At 37.3% G+C, this 16,414-nt stretch overlaps 1 protein-coding gene across 5 annotated transcripts in view; it reads left to right on the top strand.

Moving 5' to 3' along the window:
- LOC119547925 (trissin receptor) overlaps positions 1-16,414 on the top strand; it is a 48,414-nt gene that overhangs the window by 17,543 nt on the left and 14,457 nt on the right. Inside the window, exons 1-2 of one of the 5 annotated variants that reach the window (XM_037854968.1) lie at positions 1,366-1,811; positions 2,780-2,992. The exons of 1 other annotated variant lie outside the window; for it this stretch is intronic. The gene's annotated coding sequence lies outside the window, so the exon portion shown is untranslated. Of the gene's footprint in view, positions 1-1,365; positions 1,850-2,561; positions 2,993-16,414 lie in introns of those variants that run through there. 3 more of the 5 variants (XM_037854965.1, XM_037854967.1, XM_037854970.1) reach the window with 3 other exon arrangements.

Raw genomic sequence — 16,414 nt, 5'->3', positions numbered from 1 at the left:
TCGATAGGCATTGACAAGACCAATACATTTCAGTTAAAATTTTTAATCTAGCATAAAAATTGTGGGCGCCACAGGCTTGGGCGGTTTGTGGGCGTTAGAGTGGGCGTGGCATATTCGCATAACAAACTTGCGCTGCGTACAAGGCTACGGAATCTAAATCTGAAATCCCAATACTCTATCTTTGATAGTTTCCGAGATATCCGCGTTCATATTTACGATTTTTTGAAGTTTGTGGGCGGCTTGTGGGCGATAGGTATTGATGAGAACAATTCATTTCAGTTTAAATTTTTACTCTAGCATCAAAACTGTAGAAGCCACAGTTTTGGGCGGTTTGTGGGCGTTAGAGTGGGCGTGGCACTCTTCTGAAACAAACTTGCGCTGCGCAGGAATCTCAGGAATCTGCATGCCTATTCTCAGTATTGTAGCTCTTATAGTTTCCGAGATCTCAGCGTTCATACGGACAGACGGACATGGCTAGATCGACTCGGCTAGTGATCCTGATCAACAATATATATACTTTATGGGGTCGGAAACGCTTCCTTCTGCCTGTTACATACTTTCCGACGAATCTAGTATACCCTTTTACTCTACGAGTAACGGGTATAAATATTCGTCTGTTCTTTTCTGCTAAAGTACTTTCGGTTACAAAAAAATTTCCCAATATCTTTCTCGGAATTCCTTTATTTCTTAGAAGTACCTAGCAAAGCGGAAAGGACTGTAGTTTAGTTTTCATTGATTCTGTGAATTCTTTAAAGGCAGTTAACATTGCAAATCCCTTATCAAAAAATTATTAAAAAATGCAAGCCGCACGAGCACTTAGATGCCGGAACATTCTCTGTAGACCAGGCCACTTCCGCTTCAATAAAGTTGGATATTATAGCCATGGGGCCAGCGCACCACATCTCCCATTATTGCACAGAGAAAAAAAATTAAACTAAAATGAGGAAAATGGCCTTTAGTCAAGAAAAAATTAAAGTCTAAATTGATAAATGAGTTAAGATCGCTTTGTGACAAATTCTAGCAGTAAAAGTCAGGAGTATTTAAGTGTGAGGGCTGCATTTAAGTTTTTCAAAAATTGCAATTGGATCAAATTTGGCAGACCTTTGTGATTAAAGCCATTGGCTTGTCGAAAATTGTATACTTGTAACTTAAGATCCTCAGCCAGCGGTGATAAAAGCTTGAATAAATTGGCTTACTAAAAGCATTCGCTCCGTGAAATTCGAATTCATAATTAGCATCACCTTGACTTTCTATTGCAGCAACTCCACCGCAACTGCAGCACTGCGGCGAGTATGAAGTAAGTGAAATCTGATATCAAAATATATTTTTTGGGGAATATGGTCTTCCCAATTCAGGGCGCCTGCGTGGTGAGAAGGCCCAGAGATAGGCAGCCATAAACAGCCGGCAAAATGCGCGCCAATGTCGAGACAACAGAAAAACTGCAATGGCAACTACATAGGACAGCAACAACTTTGCCACTAGTTCAAGTTCAATGCAACAACAACAGCCAGCAGCACGTGACGCAAATGTGGGAAAGCCTGCCACAACAATAAAGACTGCTAACAGGGCTGTTAACTTGGCCAAAAGGAGCTGACTGCCCCCGACTAACAACAGCGAACTGCCGACGCTTTTTTAGATTCCAACGATACGATTCTGAAAAACGAACCGAACCGTCAGAATGTCGCGGCATTTCAAACGAATCGGACGCGAAATGAATCCAACGGATATTCGGATCCACTGCTCCGAGTGATTTTTGGATAATATTTCATTCGCTTTCGTACTCAAGAATCGGAATAACCGCACGCGATTGTGTGAGTTCGCCAGCCGAATGCTCCGGATCGACCGGAACGTAATTTCTGAAATACTTACATTATTGCCAGTGGAAGTTCATAAATTCTGGAACCCTGAATCGATATTTCGGAAGCTAAAAAACTATTTTTTTAACTGTTGAAATTAAAAAAAAATCGCTGGTATTGCAGAAAAAAAAACGATCATTAAGTGAAGCTTAAAAATTAAAAAACATATGTTATGCTTTTCAAATGTGTAGAAAAAACCTTGTGCTGGATTATATTAGCTTGGAAAAAAATATGTTACCTCCGTGCAATTAAAGCAAACAATTTAAAGCAAAAGCTACATTTTATATAATCCAACTAAAAAATTGATTTGAAAGAATATTTTTTAAACTACAAATATGTTTCCCTGCGATCTTGTAATGTTTTCTGAAGTCTGGAAAATGTTTGAAACTATAGCCTTCGAATGTGATTTGTGGAAAAAATATCTGGGCTTAACCTTTTTTTAATAAATCAAATCATCATAAGTCAATGGACTAACTTGCTAAATTCATAGCAAAAAAGTTTTACTAACATGTAAAACAATTTAAATAAATATAAATTTAAATATAACTACATAATCAAAAAACATGAATTGAAACTTTGTAGGCTTTTGTTTTAATGCCCATTTTTTCAGACGAAATCTTACATTGCAAATAAAAGGCTTCGCGGTTTGCTATTTTAAATCATTTTGGAAATTATTTCCATTGAATATATTTGTTGTATTTATAGAAGTGAACCAAATTCGTTGAGCTAATCGGAGATCCAAAATAATTTTAAGCACTAAAAGATTGTGGAAACGAAGGTCATTTTTACAACATGGGTGGATTCGCAATAAGTAAATAGCTATTCGCGCTACAATCAGTGTGCAACGCCAAATTAACCAAGCATTAAGAGCAAAAACAATATTTTGAAAAGCTCTTTGAATTTCGTTTCTAAAATTGTTTAAGTGGAAGACAAGGAAATGAATGGTAAAATCAAATAAAAGTTCCAAGTTTGAATTGGGCAGTGTTTGGAATTCTAATTTGTGATTTAATCATGTGAAAAACTTGTGAAAACTTGCTAAAAATAAAGGCAAAAAGAAGACAACTTTGTTAGAAACAACAATAAAAAAAATCATCTTTTAAGACACCGTATAAAGGAAGGAAAATTTGCTTTCAAAGGTAAATATGTTTAAAGTTGGAAAGTATTTAATTAAATCTTGGAGTTTCTTAAAACTCAATCGTAGCTAAGTATTCAAGCTAATAAAGATTTCTAGATAATCATCCGAAAATAAACCACCCGCACGTGAAAGACAAAAAACCCATATCCCGAAGGAGCAAATACAAATGATGACAGCTTGTCAGGCAGGTGTGCCTTAGTCCATTTGATTCGGATTGCCTCTGTTTTTTGTTTTTTGGTTTATTTGGGATTTTGATTTGCGTGTGCGTGTCTCGATTAACAAATGGTGGATTTGTATTTGCTCAGGTCCGTGTGCTTATTTTTGCCATCAGCACCAGAAGACAGCCAGCAATCAGATAGACAGCGGTTCATTAAGATACCTTTTGAAAAATGTGTTGACACGTGCTCTGCGAATACACATTCATATACATATGTGGCTTCGGTGCTCCTTCAGGAAAATTAATTATGTCCGGAATGTGTTTTCGTGAATGAGGATAATTGAATTGAACCTATTTTGGGCCTAGAAAAAGAACGGATAATCATTAATATTTTCGTTATTCATTTCATTTGTCTAACAAATTGATTGAACATATAAGTATTTCCCCAACGCAGCTCCAAAAAAAGAAAAAATAAAATATATTTTAGGTCAAAGGGTTTAATTAGATAGAATTTTACTTCTTATACTCCGAATTGTATTTTTATTTGCTTATAACATTGCTATATATTGCAGTTTTCAGCACTGTTTATAAAATACGACTGACATGTCTGTTAATTCTCAAGCTCATACAATCGATAAGCAAAGTGTATTGCTTATCGTTTATCGGATCTAATAAAATATTATTTCCTCTATGGTGGCTAAATTCGATCTTAATTTATGTTCCCCCTTTGAGTCTGAGTCATTTCCGGTAATATCCTGCTAGTCCTGGCTGTGCGGATATACCGGCATAAAGCTCGAAACCCCTGCTCTTAATAGATAAAACACCATCATCTGATTTAGACATCATCGGAATCGCCTACAGCCACCCACAGATGGGCAAACTAAATGAAGCGCAAATGGCAAACATTGTCAACTCGACTATGAAGGTGTGATTTTGCTCCTTTCGCTCTGCGGGTGCTTTCCCCCGGCACTTTCTGCTGCCGACAGGCACTTAAAATACCCACAGCAGCATGAAATGAATTCTGATCTGTGGCGTCTTTGTAGGAGCATCAAGCCATTCATTAAAATGTTTGATTAATTAATTAAATTATTCCGGATAGATTTACAAGATAATAATCTATACATTTGTTGCTAGGTACCTATAGATTTAACGTAAAGTTAAATTACTAAAATATTTGGATAATTATGGCAACCTATTTGTAAGCACAATTTCAAAACAGTTGGCTATTTTCATAAAAATTTAATTTCGCCTTGCTAATACAATCCACTTCAAAATGCAATTACTTTGCGATTTACCGTAGCGACTGGAAAACGCTAACCCCCATAATTTAATTTCATGGTAGAAGGAATTGTTAATGTTAATTACTTTAACACCGCTTGTGTATTGTTATTTGCTAAGCTAAAAATGGGTAACGCAATTACAAAAGGCAAGATTAAAGCATGTAAAGGTTTACAAAAATAAGTGGATGAGAAAATGTGTTACAGAACAACGTTTTCAAAGCAAGGCCTTTCAAATGCTATAACTCCTTGCCAGACCAAATGAATTATTAATATGACACATTATGTATAATATTATTGTATTCTTTTCCAGTGCTTTTAGATAAGCGATTTCTCACTACATGGATTGTCGTTAACATGATTTGTTTTGATTTTAGAAAATATCTGCTTGTGATAGCACAATTTTATTGCGCAATATATTGTAATAATAAGATGAAGCTTTAGCAGTCAAGGTAAAGGTAATCTGACAATTTATGCCTCGATGCTTACGACTTTCATACACATATGTATATAAAATATATTTCCTTTACGTCTGCCGGCGGAAATACCCAATAAAGTTAGGAGCTTCTACCCCTTTTTTCGCGAAAGCTAACTCGTTTCATAGCATATTTTTTGGCATTCGCGGTGAAATATGGAAGGCAATAAAAACAGATTCCTGCATTTTGTTGAATTGCAGGTGGTATTGTTTATTTAAGTCGTAAACTAAACTTCTGGGAAGTTCGCATACATATAACCATGTCACGAAATTTGCATTTGAAGTCAGCAGAGCGCTTTTCTAATATTTTGATTTTCGCTTGGAGGAATTTCCCACACCGCATTTTTTCCAGAATCCAGCCCTAAAGTCCCTTGCCAAACGTATGGCTATCAAACTTTAAATATTATATGAAATATTTAAGGTTTAAGGACCTGCCATTTATCATATCTACTGGTCTGGGGGTCAATTGCTCCTTCGTCTGCCCTGTTTACATAATGACCCAAATAAACATGTTGGTTGTTTTTAAGCGCCCTACTGTGTGGCATGTTTTTAGAGTCCCATGCCCCGAGCTCCGCTTTCTGCCTAGCGCATATTAATGGCCGATTTGTCTGTGGCCCAGAGATATATGGGCTTTACCTAAAGAGCTTGTATAAAGAGGAATACCAATGCATAAATACCAGCTCAGGAGTGGGTGGACCCAGTAAAGTGCTGTCTTTAATTGGGTCTAAGTTCAGATGAGTGCTATTTAAATAGAAACCTATCAATATTCATTTTCTTGCATTGGTCAAATGATAGCTGTTTCTTTTTTAAGAATAATGTGGTAAGTTATTTATTAGTTAATTAAGAAGTTTGGGAAATACTAAAGATTGCTTCTTTTATTTAGAGCCAACGTATAGTTCATTTTCATTCCTCTGCCATTTTAAGTTAGCATCAAAAGTTTGTGGCTGTCTGTTTAACCTTTGGACTTGTCTAAATGACCGTAGCTTGGATGCACATTGACATTTCTATTAATAACTTAGAATCGATTGGCAGAAAAGAAGTGATGAACGTAATTAGTAATTTTACATGGAATAAAAGGGTTTACTGCATTCGTTAAAATGTATATAACAAGTCTATCAAGGTCATTAGCCAATTCGAACTATACGATCCATATTACCATGTCAGTTTGTCATGGTAAATCCTCTTGACTGAAGAATTCGCGTTTTAGAACCAAAGAAATTGCGCTGTATTTTTAAAGTAAATTATATTTGTTTTGAAAATGACTGGCGCAGTTAAGGGTGCTAGTTCTATTTATTATTTACACAACAATCAGCGGGAAATCGGCGTCGGTTTTAATTCAGGGTCAGGTTGTTCGAATTGACCTTTGGCGGGAAAGAAGGAAAATGAGCAATTTGGTCCGTCAACTTGTCCAGAAGACACCAGCCATCCGCCAGCCACGTCACTGTCCCTCAAGTTGGTCCCCGTCGTCTGATGGCAACGTCACGCAATCCTGCGGCTTCCACAATGTAATTTGCGCAATGCATTCATTAAGCATTTTGCTCCTTCTTGACTTTTTGCGCAATTTTAAACTCATTTGCATGGAAAGCTGACTCCTTGCCGGCAACTGAGGATAATTAGGTTCTCAACTCTTAATGCAGGCAGTCGGTGGCGAATTTTGTTTTGTTCATACAGCACGACACAAATTTATGCTAACGAAGTGAAACAACAGCAGACAAGCGGCGAAACCGCAATCCCGTTTGCGAAGGAAAAAAACAAAACTTCGGCACACAAAGCTATGGTTACTACTTACCTTATAAAAGGGGTCAGATCAGGGACAAAAAAAATTTGGGCATAACTTCCTGTTGCCACCAACAATAAAGATGAGCAGCCATTTTTTGTTGCCGATGGTTGGGTTGTGGGTCGGTTTTCCAAATAAGCTGGGCTATAAACCACAACAAACGTCAAAACAATTTCCGCCATCACAACTTGACGACGCCGTGACGCAGTTAGTACACTTTAAAAACTCTGGTAGGGGGCGGATGGAAATAGGTGAACCGGAAAAGTGGTACGAAAGTTGTGTTTTTCGGGGAGCCGAAAGGTGGGGGGAGAGATTCAAAACTTTGATCGCGATGCTAAACTTTTGTAGCCATAAATACCCGATTATTAGGTTCTATAAAAACGTCTGTTTATGATTTTTTGAAAGGACTCTGAAGTATCTATCCTATAGACTAGTTTGCCAAATTATTAAAAATTTTTAGAATTTATTAAAAATGTCAAAGAACTTATTAAAAAACTGAATTTATTAGCAATGGTTATGCATTATATAGTCAGTTTATCAATTTATGAAGCACCCATTTGAGGTCTTGTCTTCTCTTCCGCAAGTAAATTTAAAACTAGGATTAAAATAGCAAATTTACATAAGATTACTAGGTACAAATCCTACTTTTGCTTTAAAATGCGCACGATATTTATAGACCGAAAAATTAAACAACTGTATGACATGTTCCTAATACCTTAATCTTTTAATGGACCGATTTGTTTTAGTTAGTTGCCTGTATCTATGAAACTAACATTGATGTTTATTCGATTTCAAAACACGGCAACATCCCACAGTTTCGCTGCAATAAATCGATTAATACCACTCACAATTTATCTATTATTCCGCTCTCCATTTGAGTGCTTCTATTTCATTTGGCAACCCGACACAATAAATCCATGGTAACCCAGAAAACCTGATTCCCACAGATGACAGCACAATTCGTAACATAGGACGGCAAATCAAGCGGTTTGAAATTGAACGAGGACCAAAAGCACTGGGAGTTTGTGAAAAGCTAACAAAAAAAAAAAACACATTTTGTCAAGAGAGCATTCTATGATTCGCAACGTGTGGCAAATGGGCGGAAAAAGCAAACAAAAATAGGCTTACCTGCACGATGGTTAAAATGTTTTGGGTCTTCTTTCAGGGTGCAATTGTTTCGATTACAGGGCATGACCAGGCACACGTTCCGCCCATCGCATTGAGTATGGAAATTGTACTATAAGCCAAGGGGCCGAGGCAAAAGTTAATAAAATACTTACATGGTCTGGTGAAAAAAGGTTGCGAATCCTTTGCATGCTCAATTTTTGAGGAATCTGTCATGTATTCAAGTACGCTCAAGTAAACAATTTACCAGGCATGTGTTCATAACCATAAAAAGTCAATTGAAATTCAGCACAGTCAAAGATGAGGCTTTAAACATTTTGTTTATCCTGATTAAAATGCTCAATTTATAAATTTAAAAATGTTTTAAAAACCCGCAATATAGACGTTGAAAGTGGCCACCGTAAAATTGCTGTAAAAATTAATTCTGTGGAAAAATAATAACGAAAGAATGTGCCGAACAAACGCCGTTTTCTGGCATTATAAATACAAATAAAAGAGCACTCAAAAGCATAACAATAAAAGGTTTGGCTAAGGGCTACATATATGAACGTCGGTGATTCTATATGGCCACTTGGAATTTTTTAAACGACCTGAACTTTTTAAAGAGTTTTATTTTAAGTGTTAACCAGGGAATATAAAACTTTGGATAAGTATACAAACGGCCATGATTATATAAGGTATACTAGTAAATTTATAAGTTTAACATTTTTAAAAAGTTTACAGTTTTTAAGGTTTTTTTAAAAGTGTGTTTAGTTTTAGTTAGTCTAAAAACTTATTTTGAGATATATTTCTGACAAAATCAGGTGTTGGTTTTTTAAATAATTGAAAAAGCAATATTTACAAAGACGAGATATTATACTATAATATGAAGTAATTAAAGAAGATTAATTATGGGCTCCTAATCTGCGCTTAAACTTATTAAATTGGATCAAAGGACACATTTTAAGAGCCAAAGGATCTCCATATTTTTTCGTCCTTCTCCACTTCCTAAGTGAGGCTAATGCCTGGCTATCAATTTGGATGCTCTTATGCAAGACCATAAATTGTTGGCTTGACGGGAGAAGCGAACATAAAATATTGTACTACAACAACGTGGACAACATAAACTCGGCGAGTAAATCACATTTTTCGTTTGTGTGCTTGCATTTCGATGGCATAAATTAAATTTAACGTGCGCCAGCAATGTCAGCCACTAAGTGAGGGAAAAGGTGCTCAGACAAAATCAATTTGCGCCACCCAGTCTTACCTGCATTTTCGGCGAATTGCTATGAAGATGGCGCTTAACTGATAAACTTACGAGCCCCTTTCCCTGGGTCTTCCCCGTATGTGTCTGTTTAGGCGGAAATGCTAAGGGGAGCTGGTTAAGGGATCTTTGCCGCAAGGACAAATGATTATGAGCGCCAGATAGCGCGGCGTACACAAAATGGCATTTGAAAGGACGAGCTGCCTTGGGGCCATATCTTCGCCTAAGCCAGGCTTCCTCGCCAGATGGGGCATATTTTGCCAGGGTCTTAATGGTTTTTTTAGACTGGGTCTGAACTTTGTGATACGCTCTCTTTACAAAAAAGCTTGTTTCGGTACATTATTCAGCAATAAAATGAAATACTGAAATAATACTAAAATATTACAAAATAATACTAAAAAATATGATATAATATGTGATATAATATAACAAGAATGTTTTTCGATTGGGACAAGTTAAGAAATAACAGTCTTCCTTTCTTCCTCGCCAGATGGGGAATATTTTGCCAGGGTCTTAATGGATTTTTTGGAGAGGGTCTAAACTTTGTGATAAGCTCTCTTAAAAAATTGCTTGTTTTGGTACATTTATCAAGAAAATATTTAATACTGAAATAATACTAGATAATACGAAAATGTATGATATAATCAAATAAGAATGTTTTTCGATTGGGACGAGTTAAAAAATAATAGTCTTCCTTTCTTCAACGCCAGATGGGGCATATTTTGCCAGGGTCTTAACGGATGTTTTGAGCTGGCTCTGGATATTTTTTGATTAGGAAAAAAAAATAATAGTCTTCTTTAGTCATGACCAGCAACTTCCAAACAATATGTACTAACGTAGCCACCTCGACTTTCGTGCAGGATTTGAAGTGTAATAACGTTCTTGAATTTCAAATGAGGAAACCACAAGTTGCGCAATTTCCCGGAAAGTTTCGTGTTTTTGGTCGGGGTAATCCGCTATTAATTGAATCAAATGCCGAAACTTGGCTTATCACCTAACCATGGCAGCCCAGGCATCGTGTGAAAACTTGTCAAATGCCATGGACGTGACGTTGTTTCTTGGCATTTTCCAAAAGGCTATCGAAAGTTTTTCGGAGCAAATGTTCAAAAGGTTGTCTTAATGTCAGTGGTGTTCCGAAGGTTCAATCACATTCTGACTTTTATTGTGATTCCGGAAAATTGATTGGTATAATTGGACGTCTTTCTCGGTAATGTGATTAGTGCAACTCTCAATAAAAGTAAATTTATTCACGGCTATGCAAACGACTTTCTTACACATTTCGTCTTTATGACTTTCTCCCGTCTACTTTTGCACATGTTGCATATTGTTTTTTCTTCGATTGGTTGGCCGGCAAAGTAATTCCCATCCAACCAGACGAAGGCATTCAAAATAATGAATGCCCAAGAGCAGTTTCGGAATTGTTTTTGTTTTTTATTCAAGTGCTTGATTAATTTTCCAGCTAAAAGTTTACCACCCAACGCTCTCATCCCAGCTGTCTAGCCTTCATAATCATAATGTAATATTTATGTGGCTGCCCGGTCTGTCGGTCGGTCGACCATCCTGTCCGACACTTGAGTATGATGAATGTCCTCAACATATTTTCAAGGCCCGCCCAGGCCCATTGTTTCAATTCCTATCTTTAGTTGTGGTCTTGCCTAATTAATGAGCTCTAGGCCGCCCGAGCTCTCGCTTTTCCCTAGGATCTCGCCTTTGGGGAAAATCACAATACACTTGAGCGTGTCTATGTCTAACCCACCTCCTCGTGATGGCATATATAGAGTACAAGTGTCGTAGCCTTTGGGAATAGGCCTTTGGGCCTTCCCCTTATGTTGCCTGTCACATTAGGACTCATTTAAAGTCGAGTCAGGCAGAGTTGAGGGAATATTTCCCCATAAAAGGTAAGTGCCTATTATTTTCCAATCCTGCCCAGCGAAAATGCTTTCAAAATTATTTTTTTATTGTCCGTGTTTTGAATTATAAATCAAATATTCAATAATCATAAAATAAATTGGCCTATAATCGAATTATTTTCAAATATGCAACGAATTATGCCAGTTAAACGCAATTTCGGTTAGCAAGAATTGTTTTGACCACAGCGTTGATTTCTGAAGGAAAGGAAAGAAGGAATTTGCAAATGTTCAGGTCAAGGTACAGTCAATTTAACCTCAATTTAAACCACCACCTAAGCTACCATGTTGCCATTTCCCCTTTATTTGCTTATCTAATAGGCAATAGCAGTTCTGGGCCCAATTTTCGGTTTTGCGGTTTTTCAATGCTGCCATTTGCATTTCAAGTTAGGTAAACCTAACTTCAGAAGGGTTTCCCAGGGCTGAATTTTGGTTTTCGGAATTTGATTTGTGTTGAAGATTAAAGCGGAAGTGGCTCGTTCTAAAAGCTTTTCGGCCGGGTCCCAAATGGTTGGACCACTGAAAACTTTTTCTAATAAAAATTGAGCCCAAATTTTAATAAATTTTAAAACGACCTTTGAGTTTAGTACATTTTTTCATCGCGAAATCCGAGAGGACTTAGACCTGCGCGCATATCGCTGTCATTTCCGGCCTTCGCGTTCCAATTTTCTCACGCTTGTCTCACGCCCCCGACCACCACGTCATATATGTAAGCCTCTGAACTCCCTAGAGCCAAAAGTTTCGTCGGTCTGGTGGAAATTTTCGAGTGGGAAAGTTGGGGCTGCGAATGCCGCTAGCAGGCGCCGAAAACTTTGCATAATCTTCGACCACTCCAGCCGAATTTCCCCCTTCTATACTCTCGATTTTCCGCGGCAACTGTCATAAATTATTCGGTGTCGATGCGAATGGCAGGATGGTGGGCAGGATGATGGTCTGTTGGGATCTCGGGACCAAGTTGAATGCAAATTTAAAGAAAATTGTCGCGAAAAGTCGATTGCCAATTGCCGTTTAAGCCGTTCCTCCATCTGCAATCCGAGCCACATTAATTTCCGAGGCCCCCCATAAATATGCAACTCGAGACCAGAAGTTGGATTTCTCGCAGCCTCAGTGTTGTTGCACAAATTGGTTGCCAGTCGACTGGCGAGATGCTGCCATTTGAGCCGATGTTGTCTGCTAAATTGGCTTCCAATAACGTGGTCCAAGCCAAAAGTGTCGGATCCCCCGATAGCGTCCCTTAGAAAACCCCATTCTATGCAACCACGGCAGACGAACAATAGTGCCCATTGCATATTTTTGGCAAACAATGGCTCGGCGAGCCAAAGGACAAAAGGTGACCAAGGTCGCGGTGCACACATATTCACGGCAACCAGAACAACAAGGGCAACCAGAGCGTGGCAACAAATGGGGAAAACGCATTTTTCCTGCACCACCTTGCAGCTGGTGTCGCCTTCCAAAAGTGTCGACCCCGGAAACTGGGGGCTTGGTTTTCCCCGAACCCGCAACCCAAAACCATACCACCAACGGAAATGTATATGCGAGTGTGTACTTCGAATTTTCTGCTTAAAAAGTGCAACTATTAATCCAGGTGGAGAATAAATTACAATATAAGTTTTAGTTGCATTAGGCTGGGAAAATATTTGTAATAATGTTTATGGAATGCATTAAATAATAACGAGGAGTAATGGGCAAACGATTTATGCCTATGAATTCGTAAGTTATTTAAGGCCTTGCTGGATTTTTGACTAACTGATTGGATTTATTATAAAAGGTTCTTTGTACTTTTTAAAATAAAATCAACCAAATGGCCCTTAGAGTCTGAACAATTGTTAATATGTCTAATGAAATGAACAAGTTTCCTTAAACTGTACAAGCTAAATAGGAAAATTGCTTTTGTTGCCTGGAAAAGGTCATTAATAATAATATGATTATAATTCTAGGTAAAAATAACAAATGGCTTAAAAAAACTAAAGGTAAAACTAGAGCTGCCTGTTTGCATTGCTTTTGCACAAGACGAACCTTTTGTTATACACCCTTTTTACTATTTCCTCTTATTGTTCGAAGCAATTTATTCGGTATTGATATCTGCCGCAATTTGTTTGAGCTTCAGACAATATAATGAATTTTTTAAGAGAATAAAAACAAACAGTATTTTTACGTTTGGTAAAAAATTTAAGGCTTGTCATACTTATATGTAAATATGAATTTTATGTTTAAATGCAATGAAGGGTAAAGAATATTACTAGATTGACATTAAACAGATAGATGGCAACGCTACAAAAAACATTTGATGCAAGTTTAAAGCGACCTTCAGATATTGACCGGAATTTTAGCTAGTCAGCGGAAGAGTAAACCATTTTTCATTTAAAAAACAGTCCTTAAATCAACAAAAATAATTACTCTTTTTGCAAGCAAAACTGAGTATATTAGCTAGTGAGGTTCCAAATGGAACACGATAATTAGCCAGAGTGATGCCAAATCCTTATTAAATTTCCTTGTTTGGCTTGCCAAAAATTGTAAAAGTCCTTTGGAGTATAAATCATGGTCTCTGTGGACCCGTCCTCGCTGGTTTCCACAGAACCATAGTAGTTCTCACTCACATGTCTGGCAAATGGAAAAGAGCTGACACAGTGGGAAGGCATTTTTCACTTGGCTCTCGTTGGCACACTCAATTACCACCTAATGTCCTTACTTGAGCACAATTTACGCAAACATTTGGATGCGGATTGGGCGGGAAAGTGGCTGGGAGATGGGAAAGTGGCGCCCGAATTCCAATTGCCCCCGCCCCCGGTTGCGTAAATGCTGCCAACTGAATGCAACATGAATTCACATTCTGCAATTTTTGGTACTGCCGTTGCCTACCCAACACAAAAAAAAGGGAAAAATAATATTTTGCTGCGATTTGTTCGCTGTGTGAGCAAGCTGTAATGACTTTGCTGTTTTTCTGATTTGTTTGCTGTCTGCACGAACAAATTACACAATTTTTTCTGCTGTTTTAAGTTCTGTTTATGTTTTTCATTTGCTCTGCAGTCAAGGCATCTCACATCAACCATACGTTGACTTTAAGTCTTTAAATTAACAATAAAATTAGGGGACTCAATGTTACATGTATAAGATGCAAAGCCTTTATTAATGGCCTTTTCAAGATCCTCTGTCATTTACTTTAGTTAACAGATTTTCTGTCAACAACATCCCCATTAAAACCACATTCTTAGACCAAGTTGTGGTCGACAGGACTCAGAATTTAATACGAAATTCCAAGCATTTCCAAGACAAAGACGAATTTTCCTAATAATTATTGAAATTTAAAAGGATTATCCACTTTAAGACCCTCTTATTTGCTAATGTCTTCTGCTTATGTGTAAGTGGGAAGCCCCTCAGGCAATTAAATAAAGTCGAGAGGGAAGCTTTCATTGCACTAGCTGCTGGTTTTTAATTAAATCAGTATCAGGAAAATCAATTTAGACGCCGAAGCCCCAGCAAACGTCAGTTTTCATTTGTCTCAGGCTTAGGGCTCCTTAGCGGCTGCAAGTACCCAGTCAAACTGAAAGCAGCTTGGCTCATTAAAGCGCCAAACAATTTCCGTTCCGGAAGTCGTCGACAGCGCGACAAACTCCATTCACTTTCCCATTTTCCCCACCTCTTTTCTACCATTTTCCGGGAAGGCGTTTAAAATGCAGCCGGATGAACAAAAGAAGTCAAAAGAACATCGTTGCAAGTAACGCAAGGAATTTACGATGCCATTCCGATGGTACTTCTTCGGTAGTTGGGCTTCCAGGTGTTTGTTTATACTAAGTCGGCATGACATTTCAGTTGAAATTCGAAGGAAAAGTGAAATGACAAATTGAATGGATGGATTGCTGGAATTGTAAACAAGCCCAAGCACTTATTCCGATGAAATTATTTCTAGAACAATTTACCGAAGGTTTTTGTCCCCTCCACTAGTTATAAAAAAAAATTGTTAATGTCAATGTCAATGTTTTTTAATTATGGAAAAATTTTCTTTGGGTAGCAATTTTTACTTAATTTGAAAAAAGTTATTTCAGGATTACATTTTACTCAAAATTTAAAAATCGCAAATAATTTTCTGAGTGTATGGATATCATGACAGATAACTATATCCTTTACCTACTTATATGGGGAATTTTCAAGTTTTTTAAGATATTTGGTTATATGACACTGATGTTTATAGAATATTTAGTATTTATAGTCACATCATTTAATTGGTACAATTTGAAAGAGTATTAAATCTTTAGCTACGTATATGGATATTTAAGTAACTATAAGAAAAGGCTAAAAACTGTTCAAAATAGTGTTGCATATTTTGTGATTGCTTTTGTAACTATTTAATAGTAAACTTCCATAAACAGTAAGTTTGGTTTTTTTGTTGTTGTGAGAGTAACTATTTTATAGGTCAAATTAACAATTCGATGGGTTGGGCCCATTTAACAATTATATTGGTAAATTTAACCCAATAGTTTTTGTGTGAGTAGTTTTAAACTAATATTTGACATATTTAAGTGAACATCTTAGGCATCTTGGAATATGGAGACATTAAACTGCGTTAATTACCCGACAGTCTTTATGTTTGCTTATGTTTGATGCATATTATAGTGTGTTTGCATGCGAGTGTCTATTAATTAGAGCACGTCCACAAACACAGATGGCAATAATCAAAGCTGGAAAAGATGGGGAGGGGTGGTGAATATTATGATATTGCCAACTGCACTCGCGTAATTAGCAACAAAACGTAGTGCATATTAAAAATAGCAAGCCAGCAGAGATAGGAAAGTATAGCTGTGTGTTGGCGCGCGTGGCAAATGGAAAATGATTATTTTTTTTTTTAGGCAAGTGCTCATGTTCGCATTGGCAGACAAACGTTTTAATTATGTTCATTATTATAGGCGGCTTAATTAAAAAGTCCACTCAAACAGACATAGGAATAAGTGCCACTGGACTTGTGTGGGCTGTAAAAGCAGAATGTCACGCCCTGCCATGAGATTTGCAGGCAGGCCAAGTTTAATTGCCGTAGGTCACAGGGGACGTGACTCTGCACCTAATGAACTAAAGCTGTTCCTGGTATAGTCTCAGGTCTTTTCGATAGAAGCAGAAATGGTAACGGCAGGATTTTCTTATCAGAGCATCGTGGCAGACTTAAAGAACTCATATGAAATCTTGTTACATTCTTTATGATACAAGCGTGTTGTGTTTTCAAGGCATCAAAATTATGTTCAGTCTTTATTTGAGTCTAACAATGTAATCTCTTCTGAGCAAAGTCGTTTGAAAAAGGCATCGATTTAAATTTAAAGGATAAGACAAGATCCCTTTAAGTGGCTTTTTTATTTGAAGCACTACAAAATCACCTATTTGTTTCTGGAGCAAATGTTTGTAAGCTGGTGCTATCATTGCAAGCACCCAAGAAAAATCCCTTTCTATACAGATACGCATGCCAGGCCGTAGTATAT

Source organism: Drosophila subpulchrella, chromosome 2L (genome assembly GCF_014743375.2).
Source record: "Drosophila subpulchrella strain 33 F10 #4 breed RU33 chromosome 2L, RU_Dsub_v1.1 Primary Assembly, whole genome shotgun sequence".
NCBI lineage: Eukaryota > Metazoa > Arthropoda > Insecta > Diptera > Drosophilidae > Drosophila > Drosophila subpulchrella.
Note: the sequence above shows the minus strand (reverse complement) of the source record. Positions and strands in the feature narration are given on the sequence as shown.